Here is a 5,856-nt window from a genome sequence, read left to right on the forward strand (position 1 = left end):
AAAGATAAAAAAAAAAAAAAAAAAAAAAAAAGGAAAATTCAGCCCATGTGTGTAACACTCCAAAACTCAGAGAAATTTAAAATTTTCAAAATCAACCATTAATCAACATTGTTTACAAAAAGAGTCATTGTTTAAAAGCATTATTTCAAATCAGAGTTTTCCCAAGACCCAGTGACATAAAACAGGAAGCTGCGTACGATCACGCCTTTGTTTTCCCACGATCCTCAGAAGTACCTAAAACGATAAACTAAAAACTGTAAGCCAAAGATTAGTGAGTTCCCCCAAAGTACCAACACACACATACATATAACAACATATATTGGGTCCACAACTAAAAGACTGGATTATTCCTGAGCCCACAGTATGAGTTTGACATGCCTGTTGGGCCCTCAACTCATATCTGGATTATCCCAAGCCCACATCATAAGTCTGGCTTGCCATCGGGGCCCACAACTTATGTCTGGATTGCTCCTAGGTTTATTGACTACCGTACATATCAGTACAACCTCAACCCAACCATATTATGTCGACATATGCATAACAAATAAACATATACCAGCAAACAGATAAACATGCAGATCTTAACAGATCACTACAACATAGCAACATCCTATAACAGAATACATAATCTGTTGAGCCGACATTGGTGCCTTCGACCCACAAGTACAATGAGTAAAACTCACCTCTCAGTCGGAATGCAAGCTGAATAAATCTCTGTTCCGAAAAATCGGCTCAACGATCACCTAACCAAACCAAGGACCTAATCTCAATTAACAGCTCAAAATACCCAAAATACCCCTAGGTCCAACTTGCTCAAAACTCTAGTCAACGGTCAAGGTCAACTCGTCAACTCGGTCAACTCAACTGAGTACGCGGGGGTACTCAGCTCCTAGGCTGGGCGTGGTCAAGCCTTGACCAGGATCGAGCGGTTAACCCCGTACACACGGCGTACGCTAGGTCACACACGACGTACCCACCAAATTCATTTTCCCTAATAAGAGCTCAATGTGTTAATCTCTCACGTTCCAAATGTAGATCCAAGGCCAATATAACACCGAGAGTCATAAAGTTTCCAACTGCATGAATTTGCATGCCCATTAAGTGCTTAATACCGACAAACATAACTTCTTAACGCCTAAAGACCTTCTAGAGCATGCATGGGGAAGAACTAAGCATCAAGATCTCATTTTTATGGCTCAAGACCCCTCATTGGGTCTGAAAGGACGACTTATTTGGTTAAGAGCATGCCATGCTCAAGAATCACAAAGGTTGGGACCAAAAATGCCCGAAATGAAGAAATAACTACATCTATAAGAAAAGATGATCAAGCTAGGAGCTTTTTACTCCAGAAGGTTGCGAGCAAGGCGAGAATCCCAGATCCAAGCTTCTTCCAAGCTCCAATGTCCTTCTACCACCTTCTTCTTCTTCAAGAACACCACTAAACACACAAAGGAGCTCAAAGATGCACTCTTCACACTTAGGGTTAGCTAGAGGGACGGTTTTTAGGTGGAGGCTGATGAGGGTAAAGGTATTAGGGCCATAAGGAGATTATATAGGGCGCAAACCCTCAAAAATAGGGTTTTGGTATGAACAGCGTACGCGTGGCGTACCTGCTGAGTATGCCCGACGTACGCGTGCGAGACCAGCTTCCTTATGCATGAGTACGCCATGCGTACACCTCGAGTACGCACGACGTACAGACCAAAATGGCAAACTTAACATATTTTAGGGTTAAAAATGAACCTTTCTCGGAACGGGTGCTACAATGTGGCCTCTCCAGGCGTTGACACATGCCCCCACCCCTATCATGACAACTGTCCAACCCTTATTGGTTGGTGAGTTTTTTTTTCCACCCGCTTAGTTTTTCGGCCATAACTTTTTTTTTTCTTTAATTTTTTTTTTGATTCTTAAAATTTAATTCTCTACAAAATGAGCACAATCATGAAAATTTGGATTTTTTTTATACTTATTAAAAAACTCAGAAAAAAAATTCTCCAAAAATTATAAAAATTTAAGAAATACTTCTACTCGTTATTGTCACACCCCCGAAACCAGACGGCGGAAACGTCCGAGGGCTCGCGTGACTTAAATTGAATATCATCACAATGAATATACATGAATCATAACATAAACATCACCATGCATCAATACATTACAACTGATATTGTTCACATCCAGTACATTGTTTTAAATATTACACGTCCACAACCCTAAATTGTTTGAGAGTTTTCAAAACATAATATCCTAACATACTTGATATTACCCTTCAGCTTACCTGTTACATGAGAATACAAGTTATTTTGAAAAACGTCAACATATGAAATGTTGGTGAGTTCATAAGCAAGGTTGTGATAAAAATGATTTGTGTAGTTTGTAAAACCCAGAAAATCCGATATTTTCTGAAAGGCAATAGTTTATCAAAGTGTGAAGATCCATAAGTTGATGCATGAATGATTTCAAAACGTGTATATAAAAGGGAGTTTTGTATTATAGTTATAGAAATTACAAGCGAGTGGTGTTGATTTCCTCGAAAAACCCGATGTTTTCAGATAACGCGAAATATACTTGTTTACGAATTGCTACACCGCCACAACAAATGATTTTTGATTACTCTTCCTTGATTACTCGGGTGGTGTCGGATATTATCAAATTTTTGTGAGTCGTTGTAACCATGCATGGTAATGAATGGTTATAACTACCAACTACGAACGACCCATAGAGGTGTCGTCCGTTATTACTCACTTAATCCAAACCACCTTGATTACTATTCATTCCACCCGTGCCATTAAAGGTTCGTGGCTTGGCGTTGGTGAAGTCCTTGTAGGAGCATGTCTTGGTAGGTCCTTGATTTATTCCGTTGTTCGAACTTCCAGCCCCTTGCCCATTGACTCCACCATTGTTCCCTTTGTGGATTTGCGCCATGGCTGCAGTAACCGCAGCAGATACAGCTGCTTGGAATGCAGCTGAGTTGACTTCGGGTGGGGTTGGTCCAGGGTTTCCACGGGTTGGTCGTTGGGGCATCTTTCTGTCATGGAACGGAAAGATGTCGAGCGCCTATGATTTTTGTGAGATTGTGGTCCTAAAAACTAGGTGTATTGTGTATACTTAAGTGGTTCCGCATGTTAACATACAATCATAACAGATAACAACATCACAATAGAACACATAAAATTTTTCCATTAATATTATCCGCATTTTTGTTACATGAAAATTTGCTCGAAGGAGCACACATTAGTGGTGCAAGTTCGGCAGCGTAACGGCTCTATGAGTAGTGTAATCACTTAAACATAGAGTCGATGGTACATAGCATAGGTCACATAAGCATATTACTATGGATAGATATGACTAGTCCTAGTCGTGGTGGGATGCGCCAGGGGGTGGTGCTGAAGAAGTGGACGCTCCCTGAAGGCGAGCCACCTGTCGTTCCGCGTCTCGGAGGCGAGTCTCCCATCTCACCTGTCTCATGTGGAACTCTCGGATAACCTCTCGCATCTCCTGTTCTGCATGCTCAACTCTAGCCCGCATCTGGTGCATCTGATCGACGGTGCCCTGAGCTAGGTCGCCAGTGTTCCGCAATCGTCTCACCATTACCGGAAGCGCGCGATCAGCTGGTCCTCCCTCCCTCAAGTCGTAGAACTCGTGTGACATGCCAAATGGAGGTCGGATATTATCAAATTTTTGTGAGTCGTTGTAACCATGCATGGTAATGACTGGTTATAACTACCAACTACGAACGACCCATAGAGGTGTCGTCCGTTATTACTCACTTAATCCAAACCACCTTGATTACTATTGATTAACGACCTGAATTTGTTTACTTTGATTACACATAAGCCTAGCAAACGAGGAGAAGAGGAATACAAAGTCCTGCTACTTCCGTGAGTTATTTTAGGCTGTTGGGTATACGAAGGACACGATGGCCCATTTCGCATTTGATTACTTGGACCTTACTAGCAATGGTAATGGGCCACTAAGGCCCAATGGCACTTAAAAGCCATTGAAGGTCCCTTTAATATGGAATTGGGTCATAGAAGGCCCAATAACATTGGTTACCATTATCCCTTGGGCCCAACGGTCATGTTAATGGATCACAAAGGTCCAACTAGCATGATTGGAACTTTCAAGCCCAAAGTTTGAATGTTTACTTGTTTTAGGTATTGCATAATTGTTGGAAGGTTTGATTGAACGATTGTTATTTTTGGTTCGACACGAGACCGTTCGGTTGTTTATAATGATGTTTTTAAAATATAGGTATATTCTTCATTCTGTTTTCGTAAGTTGTAAATTTGTATTCTTTTGAATCAAATATCTTAAAATAAAATAATTGGTTCAAAATATTGGTTTGACCTTTTCAGCCCTTCTTTAATAAAAATAACAATTTTAGTCCTTTATACAAAAGAAAAGACATTTTAAACCCTTAGACCATTTTCTTGACACTTTTGAATCATAGACTTGTTCAAATGATATTTTTAGCTCAAGACTTATTCTTTGGCAGTTTCAGACCTTCCAGCAAAGTGTTTTTTGGTTAAAGTCCAAACTTTTCGCAATTTTTACAACTTTGGCCCAAAATCCAAAAACTTTACATTTTTGATCCTTTTTGGAAAAGAAAAGCATTTTAACCCTTGAAATAGTTTTGTTTAACTTTTTATCCCCTGTTTTGAAGAATTTACCATTTCAGCCCTTTGAAAGTCATGATTTTCGCAACTTTAGGCTTAATGGGCCGAAAAGCCCAAAAATTAGCCCATTAAGCTAATATTTACATTTCAAGTCCTTTGAAGAGCATAATATTCATAAAAACATTTGTTTTAACTGATTTGACTCTTTTGACCCTGAAGAAAACCGTGAATAGCAATTTTTAACTCAACTTTTGTTTATTTGACAATTTAAGCCCAAAAATTAGTTTTATGTTACAATATGTTTATCATAATCTTGGAGGGTAATTTTCTTGACTTGTTTAGTGTAATATACCTTAGTTCTTGTTTGTTTTCTTACTCATGCCATAGATCTCGAGTTTTCTTCCCTTTTTGTTTACATATTCAACACATAAGCACATAAAATCACACATACATGCATAGAATCCTACAAAGCATACACATACACGTAGATCTACACATTTTACTTGTATTCTCCCCCATAAAACTTATGAAAACCGAAAAGAGAGGGGTATGAAATCACCTTGAGTTTGTGGATTCGGTTTAGAAGAAAAATGGAAGAAGTTTGATGCGAATCTCGGCCTAACAAGCTTCTTGGTGGATCTTTGGCTTAGATGTGTTCTAAGATGCAAGATCACGAGTTTGAATAGATTTAGAAGAGATTTTTGATGAAATGAAGTAGCTAGATCATGAATTTAAGCATCAACTTACCTTAGATGATGACTCTTAGGGAGAATCCTACTTGAAAGCTCCTAGATCTCGAAATTTTTGATGAAGAAGAAGGAAGAGTGTTCTTTGAGAGTGTTTGAGTGAATTGTGTGTGTGTGTGTGTCTTTCCCTTTGTGGTTCTCGGCCGAAGAAGAAAAGAGAGAGGAGAAGAGAGTGTGAAGTGATGGATGCTTGGAAATATGGGAAGTGTGCATGGATACCCCATGTACAATTGTGAGGTGGCAAGTAAAAAGTCAACTCTTCCCCCCATTTGTGTAGTTGGGCCGAGAGAACGGGAAGGAAGAAAAGAAATTGGGCTTTTTGTGCTTAAGTCCAAGATATTGGCCCAATTTACATCAAAGTATGAGTCTTATGGCCTTTTTAAGTTAATTAGATTTGTCATGGCCCTCCTTAGGGTATTTTATTTCATTCTGGGCCCATTATGGCCCAAAATGTTAAAATAAATGAAAGTGGGTCCAATTAGAGTCCATATAGG

This window comes from Lactuca virosa, chromosome 4 (genome assembly GCF_052849685.1).
Source record: "Lactuca virosa cultivar CGN04683 chromosome 4, Lactuca_virosa_CGN04683_v6, whole genome shotgun sequence".
Lineage (NCBI taxonomy): Eukaryota > Viridiplantae > Streptophyta > Magnoliopsida > Asterales > Asteraceae > Lactuca > Lactuca virosa.